The following is a 13,378-nucleotide window of genomic DNA, read 5'->3' as shown; positions in this document are numbered from 1 at the left end:
GGATAATTTTCAAAATTTATGTACTTCTTGTTCTTTTGAATTAAAAACATTTTTCATTTAAGAGAGGTGAAGGATTAATAGAATTATTCATAGCTTTAAGACATAGTTACTAACTACTAATGATCATGAAGTAGAGACACAAAACATAGATAAACATATAACATAAAAACCGAAAAGCAGAGAAAATAAGAACAAGGAATGAGTCCACGTTAGTGGCGTCTTCTTCTTGAAGGACCAATGATGTCCTTAAGCTCTTCTATGTCCCTTCCTTGCCTTTGTTGCTCCTCCCTCATTACTCTTTGATCTTCTCTAATTTCATGGAGAATGATGGAGTGCTCTTGATGTTCCACCCTTAATTGATCCACATTGTAACTTAAATCTTCTAAGGAAGTGTTGAGTTGTTCCCAATAGTTGTTGGGAGGAAAGTTCATCCCTTGAGGCATCTCCGGGATTTCTTGGTGATGAGCTTCCTCATGCGTCTCTTGGGTTCCATGAGTGGGCTCTCTTGTTTGCTCCATCCTTTTCTTAGTGATGGGCTTGTCCTCCTCAATGAGGATGTCTCCTTCTATGATAACTCCAGCTGAGTAACATAGATGGCAAATAAGATGAGGAAAAGCTAGCCTTGCCAAAGTAGAGGACTTATCGGTAATTTTGTAGAATTCATGGGAGATGACTTCATGAACTTCTACTTCCTCTCCATTCATGATGCTATGAATCATGATGGCCCGATCCACAGTAACTTTAGATCGGTTGCTAGTAGGGATGATGGAGCGTTGGATGAATTCCAACCATCCTCTAGCCACAGGCTTGAGGTCCAGTCTTCTTAGTTGAACTGGCTTGCCTTTGGAGTCTCTTTTCCATTGAGCTCCTTCCACACATATGTCCATAAGGACTTGGTCCAACCTTTGATTAAAGTGGACCCTTCTAGTGTAGGGGCATGCATCTCCTTGCATCATGGGCAAGTTGAACGCCAACCTCACATTTTCTGGACTAAAATCTAAGTATTTCTCCCGAACCATTGTAAGATAATTCTTTGGGTTCAAGTTCTTACTTTGATCATGGTTCCTAGTGATCCATGCATTGGCATAGAACTCTTGAACCATTAAGATTCTGACTTGTTGGATCGGGTTGGTTAGAACTTCCCAACCTCTTCTTTGGATCTCATGTCGGATCTCCGGATACTCATTTTTCTTGAGCTTGAAAGGGACCTCGGGGATCACCTTCTTCTTGGCCACAACATCATAAAAATGGTCTTGATGGGCTTTGGAGATGAATCTTTCCATCTCCCATGACTCAGAGGTGGAAGCTTTTGTCTTCCCTTTCCCTTTTCTAGAGGATTCTCCGGCCTTAGGTACCATCAATGGTTATGGAAAAGCAAAAAAGCTATGCTTTTACCACACCAAACTTAGAATATTGCTCGCCCTCGAGCAAGAGATGAAAAAAAAGAAGAAAAAGAAGAAGAAGAAAATATGGAGGAGAGGGGGAGAGGTGTATTCGGCCAAGAAGGAGAAGAGAGGTTTGTGTTGTGTGAAAATGAAGAAGAATGGATGGGTTTATATAGTGAGGGGAGAGGGAGTAGGTTCGGCCAATTAGGGGGGGTTTGGGTGGGAAAGAAATTTGAATTTTGAAGGTAGGTGGGGTTTATGGGGAAGAGTGGATGGATGTGAGTGGTGAAGGGGGTAATCGGGAAGAGAGATTGAGGTGATTGGTGAAGGGTTTTTGGAAAAATGTGTTATAGGATTATTAGGAGGTAGGGTGAGAATATGGTAGGTGGGGATCCTGTGGGGTCCACAGATCCTGAGATGATCCTATGGGTCCACAGATCCTGAGGTGTCAAGAATTTACATCCCTGCACCAATTAGGCATGTAAAATGCCTTTCCATGCAATTCTGGCGTTTAAACACCGAAGTGATGCATGTTCTAGGCATTCAAAGCCCATGTGCAGCATGTTTCTGGCGTTGAACACCAGTTCCATGCTTGTTCCTGGCGTTCAGCGCTAGCTTTCCTCAAGGTGTATTCCTGGCATTTGAACGCCAGAATGTTGCTTGTTTCTGGCGTTCAGCGCCAGATCCATGCTCTGTTCTGGCGTTGAACGCCAGCCAGATGCTCCTTACTGGCCTTTAAACGCCTGTAAGTCCTTCTTCCAAGGTGTGATTTTTCTTCTGCTGTTTTTGATCTTGTTTTTAATTTTAATATTTTTTTCGTGACTCCACATGATCATGAACCTAATAAAACACAAAATAACAATAAAATAAAAATAAAATTAGATAAATAAAAATTGGGTTGCCTCCCAACAAGCGCTCTTTTAATGTCACTAGCTTGACAGTGGGCTCTCATGGAGCCTTAGAAAAGTTCAGACCACGATGAAGTCCTCCCAACTCCAAACTTAGAGTTTGAATGTGGGGTCTTCTCAACACCAAACTTAGAGTCTGGTTGTGGCCTCCCAACACCAAACTTAGAGTTTGACTGTGGGGGCTTTGTCTGACTCTGTATTGAGAGAAGCCTTTCATGCTTTCTCTCCAGTGTTACAGAGGGATGGCCGTGTGCCTTAAACACAAGGTAGTCCCCATTCAATTGAAGGATTAATTCTCCTCTGTTAACATTAATCACAGCACCTGCTGTGGCTAGGAAAGGTCTTCCAAGGATGATGCATTCATCCTCCTCCTTCCTAGTGTCTAAGATGATGAAATCAGCAGGGATGTAAAGGCTCTCAACCTTTACTAACACGTCCTCTACTAATCCATAAGCTTGTCTTACTGACTTGTCTGCCAATTGTAATGAGAATAAGGCAGGCTGTACCTCAATGATCCCCAGCTTCTCCATTACAGAGAGTGGCATAAGATTTATGCCTGACCCTAGGTCACACAGAGCCTTGTTAAAGTTCATGGTGCCTATGATGCAGGGTATTAAGAATTTGCCAGGATCTTGTCTCTTTTGAGGTAAAGTTTTCTGAACCCATGTATCTAGTTCACTAATGAGCAAGGGAGGTTCACCTTCCCAAGTCTCATTACCAAACAACTTGGCATTCAGCTTCATGATAGCTTCTAAATATTGAGCAACTTGCTCTCCAGTTACATCTTCATCCTCTTCAGAGGAAGAATAGTCCTCAGAGCTCATGAATGGCAGAAGGAGATTTAATGGAATCTATATGGTCTCTATGTGAGCCTCAGATTTCTTTAGGTCCTCAATAGGGAACTCCTTCTTGCTTGAGAGACGTCCCATGAGGTCTTCCTCATTGGGAGTCACGTCCTCCCCCTCCTCCTTGCATTCGGCCATATTGACTATGTCAATGGCCTTGCACTCTCTCTTAGGATTCTCTTCAGTATTGCTTGGGAGAGTATTGGGAGGAGTTTCAGTGACTTTCTTACTCAGTTGGCCCACTTGTGCCTCCAAAATTCTAATGGAGGATCTTGTCTCACTCATGAAGCTTAAAGTGGCTTTTGATAGATCAGAGACTAAGTTTGCTAAATTAGAGGGGCTCTGCTCAAAATTCTCTGTCTGTTGCTGAGAAAATGATGGAAAAGGCTTGTTATTGCTGAGCCTGATTCTTCCACCATTATTAAAGGATTGTTGAGGCTTTTGTTGATCCTTCCATGAGAAATTTGGATGATTTCTCCATGATGAATTATAGGTTTTTCCATAAGGTTCACCCATGAAATTTACCTTTGCTATTGCAGGGTTCTCAGGATCATAAGCTTCTTCAGAAGCTGCCTCTTTAGTACTGTTGGATGCATTTTGCCATCCATTCAGACTTTGAGAAATCATGTTGACTTGCTGGGTGAACACTTTGTTCTGAGCCAATATGGCTTTTAGAGCATCAATTTCAAGAACTCCCTTCCTCTGAGGCGTCCCATTATTCACGGAATTCCTCTCAGAAGTGTACATGAATTGGTTATTTGCAACCATGTCAATAAGTTCTTGAGCTTCTGCAGGCATTTTCTTTAGGTGAATGGATCCACATGCAGAATGGTCCAGTGACATTTTAGAAAACTCAGACGGGCCATAATAGAATATATCTAATATGGTCCATTCTGAAAACATGTCAGAAGGACACTTTTTGGTCATCTGCTTGTATCTTTCCCAAGCTTCATAGAGGGATTCACCATCTTTTTGCTTGAAGGTCTGAACATCCACTCTAAGCTTGCTCAGCTTTTGAGAAGGAAAGAATTTATCCAAGAAGGCCGTGACCAGCTTATCCCAGGAGTCCAGGCTATCCTTAGGTTGTGAGTCTAACCATGTTCTAGCTCTGTCTCTTACAACAAAAGGGAAAAGCATGAGCCTGTAGACTTCAAGATCTACTCCATTAGTCTTAACAGTTTCACAAATCTGCAAGAACTCAGTTAAAAACTGGTAAGGATCTTCAGATGGAAGTCCATGAAACTTGCAGTTCTGTTGCATTAAAGCAACTAATTGAGGTTTCAGCTCAAAATTGTTTGCTCCAATGGAAGGAATTGAGATGCTTCTTCCATCAAATTTGGACGTTGGTTTAGTGAAATCACCAAGCATCCTCCTTGCATTATTGTTGTTGGGTTCGGCTGTCATCTCCTTCTCTTGTTCAAAAATTTCAGAAAGGTTACCTCTGGATTGTTGTAATTTAGCTTCTCTTAGTTTCCTCTTCAGAGTTCTTTCAGGTTCAGGATCAGCTTCAACAAGAGTTCCTTTTTCCTTGTTCCTGCTCATATGAAAGAGAAGAGAAAAAGAAAAGGAAGAGGAATCCTCTATGTCACAGTAAAGAGGATCCTTATTATTAGTAGAAGAAGAAAGGGAATAAGAGTGAAGAAGAGTGGAGAATTCAAACACAAGGGTGAGGATAGGAACAGTGATTTGAGATGAAGAGAGGTGAAGAGAAGTGTTAGTAATTAAATAAATAAATAGAAGAAGAGAAGAGGGAGAGAATTCAAAAACTAATTTTGAAAAGGAGTTAATGATTATCGAAAATTAAAGATGAGATAGAATTAAAATTAAAATTTAAAACAATAGTTAATTTAAAAATAATTTTGAAAAAGGGATGAGATATTTTCGAAAATTAGAGAGGAAAAAGTAGTTAGGTGGTTTTGAAAAAGATAAGAAACAAACAAAAAGTCAAATAGTTAGTTGAAAAAGATATTAAAATCAAATTTGAAAAGATAAGAAGATAAGAAGTTAGATAAGATTTTTTGAAATCAAATTTTTTGAAAAAGATAAAATTTTTGAAAAAGATATGATAAAAAGATAAGATAAAAAGATATGATAAAAAGATATGGTTGAAAAAGATTTTATTTTTAAAATTAAAATTAATTACTTAACTAACAAGAAACTAAAAGATAAGATTCTAGAATTTAAAGATTGAATCAATCATATTAATTGTTAGTGTAATTTCGAAAATTTGAAATAAAATTAAGAAAAAGATTTTGAAAATAATTTTAAAATTTTCGAAATTAATAAGATAAAATTAAAAAGATTTGATTTTTTTTTAAAAAAGTTTTGAAAAGATAAGATTTTTAAAGTTGAAAATTTGACTTGACTTGTAAGAAACAACTAATTTTAAAAATTTTGACTAAGTCAACTCAAATTTTCGAAAATTATGAGAAAATTAAGGAAAAGATATTTTTTTTATTTTTGAATTTTTAATTATGAGAGAGAAAAACATAAAAATGACTCACAACATGAAAATTATGAATCAAAACATATGATGCATGCAAGAACACTATGAATGTCAAGATGAACACCAAGAACACTTTGAAGATCATGATGAACATCAAGAACATATTTTTGAAAATTTTTTTATGCAAAGAAAACATGCAAGACACCCAACTTAAAAATCTTTAATGTTTAGGCTCTATGAATGCAAGAATGCACATGAAAAACAATAAAAGACACAAAACAAGAAAACATCAAGATCAAACAAGAAGACTTACCAAGAACAACTTGAAGATCATGAAGAACACTATGAATGCATGAATTTTTCGAAAAATGCATAATAATTTTTAAAACATGCAATTGACACCAAACTTAAAAATTGACTCAAGACTCAAACAAGAAACAAAAAATATTTTTGATTTTTATGATTTTATGATTTTTTTGTATTTTCTTAATAAATTTTTCGAAAATATTCTTTAGAAAAACGAAAATAAAAAAAAAATTTTGAAAGATTTTTGAAAACTTTTTGAAAAGAAAATTACCTAATCTGAGCAACAAGATGAACCGTTAGTTGTCCAAACTCGAACAATTCCCGGCAACGGCGCAAAAAACTTGGTGGACGAAATTATGATCATCAACAATGGCTCCAAAGACTTGGTGCCCTCAAACGTGAATCTCACTTTATCACAACTCCGCACAACTAACCAGCAAGTGTACTGGGTCATCCAAGTAATACCTCACGTGAGTAAGGGTCGATCCCACAGAGATTGTTGGTATGAAGCAAGCTATGGTCATCTTGTAAATCCCAGTCAGGCGGACTCAACTACATTAAGAGATTATTGGATTTTCGAATAATAATAATAAATTTAAACAGAAAATAAAGATAGAGTTACTCATGTAATTCAATAATGGGAATTTCAGATAAGTGTATGGAGGTGCTGTGTTCCTTCCGAATCTCTGCTTTCCTACTGCTTTTATCCAATCTTTGTCACTCCTTTCTATGGCAAGCTGTATGTAGGGCATCACCATTGTCAATGGCTACATCCCATCCTCTCAGTGAAAATGGTCCAAATGCTCTGTCACAGCACGGCTAATCATCTGTTGGTTCTCGATCATGTTGGAATAGAATCCCTTGATTCTTTTGCGTTTGTCATCATGCCCAGCAATCACGAGTTTGAAGCTCGTCACAGTCATTCAATCTTTCATACATTTATTCATATGATTTGCATGTTTTACAATTCCTTCCCAGAATTTGTTCTATGACTGAAAACATGCTTCTTTGGCTTTTATTTTCTTTTATTTAATCCTCTCTTATTATCATTAGATGCCTTGATATGTGTATCAAGTGATTTAAGGGATTACAAGGCAAGAATCGCTTAGAGGATGGAAAGGAAGCATGCAAAAGCAGAAGGAATACAAGAAGTTGAAGAAACTGCAAAGCTGCCAGCCTGACCCTCGCGCACTAAAACGACCATAACTTGAGCTACAGAGGTCCAAATGACGTCATTCCACCTGCGTTGGAAAGCTAATGTCCGGGGCTTCGATTTGATATATAATTTGCCATAGTGGCCGCATAGGTAGGCGACGCGAATGCGTCATCCACGTGGACGCGTCGCATGTGCGAAAATCAGCGTGGCAGATTTCGCAAACAGCGAATCCTGGGCTATTTTCGGCCCAGTTTCAAGCCCAAAAAACACAGATTAAAGCCCACTTTTCATAGTTTTAGATGTAGTTTTTAGAGAGAGAGGTTCTCTCCTCTCTCTTAGCATTTAGGTAGGATTTTTAGAAATTAGGATTTAATTTAGCTCTTCATATCATATTCAATATTCCTTTATTTTGATTTCTCTTCTACTTTGATATATTTTAATACTTTTATTTATGTTTGATTTATGTTGCCCAATTGGCTTATGAATATTTTCCATGTTAGATTTTACTGCTTTGAATGAGTTTGAGGTATTCCAGATATTTATGATTTTAATTTAGCTTTCTACATTCTTGGCTTTGGTTGATTAATTGGTGACTCTAGAGTTATCAAACTCATTGTTGATTAAAAATTGGATTTCTTCATTTCATTAATTCAAGTTCCAATAACTCTAGCCTTTCCCAAGGAAAGACTAGGACCTGAGGAATCAAAATTAATTCATCCACTTAACTTACCTTCATAGTTAGAGGTTAACAAAGTGGGAGAAAAATCCAATTCTCATCACAATTGATAAGGATAACTAGGATAGGACTTCCAGTTCTTATACCTTGCCAAGAGTTTATTTTATAGTTATTTATTTATTTTTATTGCTTTGAAAATATACCTGTGCCCATTGCCCAAACTCCAGAACCTAAATTTACAAACTCATAACCAATAATAAGAACATACCTCCCTGCAATTCCTTGAGAAGACGACTCGAGGTTTAAATACTCGGTTATTAATTTTAAAAAGGGGTTTGTTACTTGTGACAACTAAATCGTTTCTATGAAAGGACTTTTGTTGGTTAGAAGCTATACTTGCAACGGGAATCTATTCTGAATTCTAGACCATGCAAAAGTTCTCTCATCAAAATGGCACCGTTGCCGGGGAATTGCAAACGTGTGCCTTATTTGGTTATTGTAAATATTTTTCTTTTACTTGTTTATTTGTTTCTCCTTTTTTCCCTTTATTTCTGATAGCTATTATGAATTCTCACCTCTCTCGCTTTGAGTTTGGTTCTAACTTTGTTGAAGGAAATAGAAACCACAGCAGAAATATGCATCAAGGTCAGACCAATCAAGGATGGATGGAGCCAAGAGGATCTAATCAACCCTTTAGGCAACAACACCCTCCAAGATATCATGGACAACGACCATTCTACAATGCATACCCAGCTGAAAGATATGGTGGACAACCTTGTAACTACCAACAAGCCCCACCCCGTGCCTATAGACCATTCTCTCAACATAACCTCAAACCACCACACTCACAAGCTTCTTTTCACCATTCGCCACCATACGATCCTTATCCACCCCAACACCAATCCAATTACTCCCAAGAACCACCACTCCCCCATACACCATACCCATATCCATCAAAGCCAGAATCACAGGTTCGCCTTGAAGAATTAATAAAACAACTTACTGCAACCCTTCATCAACTGGAGCAAGCAATAAATCAATTATCTTCGAGACATTTAGCCCCTCAACAGACTCCCATGGCTTTATGTGGAGAATCCAATGAAGAACGTAGTACAAAGAAGACGCTAGAAGCTCCAGTGAACAGCATAGAGCATAACTTTGTACTAGAACAAGTAGAGGAAGCTGTCATTGCAGAAGAAGAAGGGTTGGTTGAAGATTTAGGAGACGCCGAGCCGCCACCTGAATCCAGAGTTATGGAGAATTCCGTCAAGGATGTTACAATTGATGCTGAGGAGGATTTTGCACCACCTCCACTGCAAATATCTTATGAAGAACTGAACGGAATAACCCAGGACGCAGGCTTCCTTGATGATGATGATCGCGAGTCCTGTTCTCTTAGTGACGAACTTGCATCCGCAAGTGAATTCTTTGAGATAGAAGAATATTCCCCGAATGAATATGAAGATGATGCTAAGTTAGATTTTTCTCAACCTCCAATATATGACTTGAGCGATGATGAGGGAGAAATTGAAGACTCTGATCAAGATATGGTTGAAGTGGAAGAATTCACAGAAGATTATAAGGGAGTAGAACTTACAGAACCATTGGAAACACCTATCCCACGGCCATTACCACCAATTACAAACTACAAGTAGGTAACACCTTTGCTTTTTATCTTTACTTTTCCACTTGAATATGGTTTACTTGAAACTGATGGCCAGCTTAGAGCTCTCTGCGGTTTTAAGAGGAAAAGGGATATGACTCGCACTCAGCGCTGGTATGCAAGATTCAATAAGGGTTCACACTCCAACTTGAAGTGCAAGAATTGGTGTCAAGCTCAATTTAAAGGATCTCGGAAGCCGTTTGGTCACTGCAGTGAGAATTCGGATTTCTTATCACCTGACTGGACCAATGTAGATCAAGACAAAGATTGGTGTAGAAGAAAAGTTTGGGACCTTGGAGTCTATGCTGACATTCAATACTCCGGGAGCCTACAAGCCTGTTTGAACTCACACAAGGGCCTTACGTACTTTGTTTGGGACCCCGGAGGATGCTGGCATTCCAAACACTGGTGGAGATTTCTGGACAAATTCAAACATAAGCCACCATAATAGGAAGCTCATCCAATGTCCAACTTAAGGACTTTAACTAAAAGTGCTAGGTGGGAGACAACCCACCATGGTATGATCGTCACTTCTTCAGTTTTCACTTTTGTCTATTTTGTTTGTTCTTGAGTTTTGATTGAACCTGGAATTTTGCATAACGTTCATGGCATCTGCATTTGCATCTTATTCGAAAAAAAATCGAAAACACGCACGCGACGCGGCAGCGTCGCTGACACGTCCGCGTCACTAGTGCGTTTGGAAAAAACTAATTGAACAGAGAGTCACGCGAAAGCGTGGCTGGAGGCGTGCCAGTGGCACAAATCGTCCCACGCGACCGCGTCGCTGACGCGTCCGCGTCATATAGGAATAATGGCCTCTCACGCGACCGCATGACCTACGCGGCCGCGTGCCCTAATTTTCGACGTACAAAGGGTGCACAACGAAATATTGTGCGAGAGTGGTGCTGGAATGGTGCTGGACGCACCAACCCTATCACGCGACCGCCTCGCTGACGCGTCCGCGTCATCCCTTCTGTAGCCCACTCACATGATCGCATGACCCACGCGATTGCGTCACCCCAAATTTGGCAAATATATCAATTTGAACAGAGAGTTGTGCAGGCGCGAGGTTGCCCTCGCGCCAGTAGCATAACCTGAGTCACGCGTCCGAGCGACTGACGCGACCGCGTCGATTAATTTAAGCGCCAGTCGCGCGATCGCGTCCCCCACGCGTCCGTGTCGCTTTCGCCGCACAACTTTTTCAACGTAGCCAAATATCTTATCTTTTCTTCCCTATACCTAATTCTTTTCTTCCTTTCTTATTTCTTTTCTTCCTTCTTCTTCCTTTTCTTACTTTCTTTTTCACCTCCATTCTATTTTATTTAATTTATTTGCATACTTTCTTCGATTGCATTTTAATTTTGTGCATCTTTTTATTTTCTTTTCTAAATTTATTAATTTTTCCATTGGTGTTACTTTTTCATATTCAACTGTTGTGTCTTTTCTGGTATTATTTTGGTACTCAGTGACTTGTTTTACACTGTTGGGTAATATTGTTTAAGTCAATGCTACTCTTTTATGATATTTGTATTAATTTTGCATTGACATGAATTTATATTATCTTGCACTCTGTTTCTCATTGTTGCAAAATTTTGCACTCTTGCTTTGCCATGTACTTTTACTGTTTTCTCATTTGCATGTTGTAGCTACCATGTAATTGAGACCCTTATTATCTGGCATTAACACCCATATTTTATTTATTTTCTATCTTTATTTTTTGGGTTATTTTTCTTTTTTTCCCCCTTCTTTCAGGATGGCCACCACGAAGGAAGAGGAAAAGCTTCTTAATGGGAAGACAAACAAGTCCACCTGCACAATCTTTGGAGAAAGGCGTCAGTTGGAGCAGCCCATCCACTTGTACATCTTCGCATGCACCGAGGACGGTGCAATCTTTAAGTGTGGGGAGGTCGACACCGATCTCCATGGGTTAGTACTTTCTTGTCTCAACACCAATGTTTAAATTTTCTTTGTAGCTAGTTGTTGCATTTGCATATTTATTTGATTTTGTGTATATTTTACCACTTGGTTGAAGAAATATTTTCTTTTTCAAGAAATTTTTATAGTATTTCACTAATTTAAATTAAAAAATTTGTGTTAAACTTGTTTTGAAGTTGTATTTGGAATATGGTTTTTGAGCCAAAGAACACACAACCTGTGAGATTTTGAGCTTATTTATATGGTTACATTATTTAACCATAAATTTTTATTCTTGTGTGTTTTCTTCTCTATGATTGTAATCTATATTTTGTTCCAATCTATATGTCCATTATTTAGTGTATTTACATGCTTGCATATGATTGAGGCCATTGTTTGATTTTAGCTCACTTATCCCATATAAGCCTACCCTTTAAATCACCATTGTCAGCCACTTTGAGCCTTTTAATCCCCATTTGTTCTGTATTTTACCACATCACTAGCCTTAAGTAGAAAAACAAAAGTAATATCTCAATTGAATCTTTGGTTAGCTTAAGATAGAGATTGTGCATCAACTAAGTGTGGGGAAAACTGTGGGAACATGGGTTAATAAGGAAATGTATCATGTCTCCAATCTATTTGAATATTAGGAATTTGGGAATCTACTCATGAAAAACCAAAATAGAAAAATAATGGAAAATCCTTGTGCATTGATAAGTTATGTTTGCTTTTATGATTCAAAAAAAAAGAAAAAAGATATATATATATATATATATATATATATATATATATATATATATAAATAAGGGGACAAAATTACCCCAATGTTAAGTTAATGAAAAATCAATGCACATGTGATAAATTAAAAAGAAAAAGTTGATACATGAGTATGTGATGTAAAAGTGGGAATTTTGGGCAGCTAGGCATGAACTAGAGTTATATAGAGTATATGTATGTTAGGTGAAAGCTTAGGATAATTAAAGATTCAATTTATAAAGCTCACTTGGCCATACATATATCCTTACCTTTATCTCAGCCTCATTACAACCTTGAAAAGACCTCATGATGTTTGCGTTGGTACATTAAATATTTGTTGACTGGTTAGATGAAGAACAAGGTTTAGAAAGCATGACTAGAGAAGAGTAGAGTGAATAACCCTATACACTTAAGAGATTAGAGTGATATACACTTCCAGTGAGGGTTCAATGCTTGATTCTATGTTCCCTGCTTTCAGGAGCTATCTTCTTACAAGTTTACTTGTTTTCACTGTATGATTTGAATTAGTGAAATCTGATTTATGTTTGTCTTGGAGAACTTATTTATTTTTAACCAAGTAGGTAGAAACATTTTGCATTTAGTTGCATTCATAGGTTGCATCTCATACATTCTATCATTCCTCTTCATCTCTTTATAGTTTCTCTTGAGCTTAGCATGAGGACATGCTAATGTTTAAGTGTGGGGAGGTTGATAAACTACTATTATATGGTTTATCTTGTGCTTAATTGAGTGGATTTTAACAATCTTTCATACATTTATTCATATGATTTGCATGTTTTACAATTCTTTCCCAGAATTTGTTCTGTGATTGAAATATGCTTCTTTGGCATTTATTTTCTTTTATTTAATCCTCTCTTATTACCATATAGATGCCTTGATATGTGTGTCAAGTGATTTAAGGGATTACAGGGCAAGAGTGGCTTAGAGGATGGAAAGGAAGCATGCAAAAGCGGAAGGAATACAAGAAGTTGAAGAAACTGCAAAGCTATCAACCTGACCCTCTCGCACTAAAACGACCATAACTTGTGCTACAGAGGTCCAAATTACGCCGTTCTACTTGCGTTGGAAAGCTAACGTCTGGGGCTTCGATTTGATATATAATTTGCCATAGTGGCCGTACAGATAGGCAATGCGAATGCGTCATCCACGTGGATGCGTCGCATCTGCGAAAATCAGCGTGGCAGATTTCGCAAACAGCGAATCCTGGGCTATTTCCGGCCCATTTTCAAGCCCAGAAAACACAGATTAAAGACTGCAAACTGGAGGAATGAAGGGGACTTCAGATCATGCTCTCATAATTTA

General features: G+C 38.0%; 1 non-coding gene across 1 annotated transcript; it reads left to right on the top strand.

The window, feature by feature from the left end:
* Nucleotides 1-4,039: 4,039 nt before the first annotated feature.
* On the top strand, nt 4,040-4,143 carry LOC112713878 (small nucleolar RNA R71). Its single transcript, XR_003158842.1, has one exon. It is a non-coding gene; the product is annotated as a small nucleolar RNA R71 (small nucleolar RNA).
* The last annotated feature ends 9,235 nt before the right edge of the window (nt 4,144-13,378 follow it).

The sequence above is a fragment of the Arachis hypogaea genome, chromosome 1, assembly GCF_003086295.3.
Source record: "Arachis hypogaea cultivar Tifrunner chromosome 1, arahy.Tifrunner.gnm2.J5K5, whole genome shotgun sequence".
Taxonomy (NCBI): Eukaryota; Viridiplantae; Streptophyta; class Magnoliopsida; order Fabales; family Fabaceae; genus Arachis; species Arachis hypogaea.
Note: the sequence above shows the minus strand (reverse complement) of the source record. Positions and strands in the feature narration are given on the sequence as shown.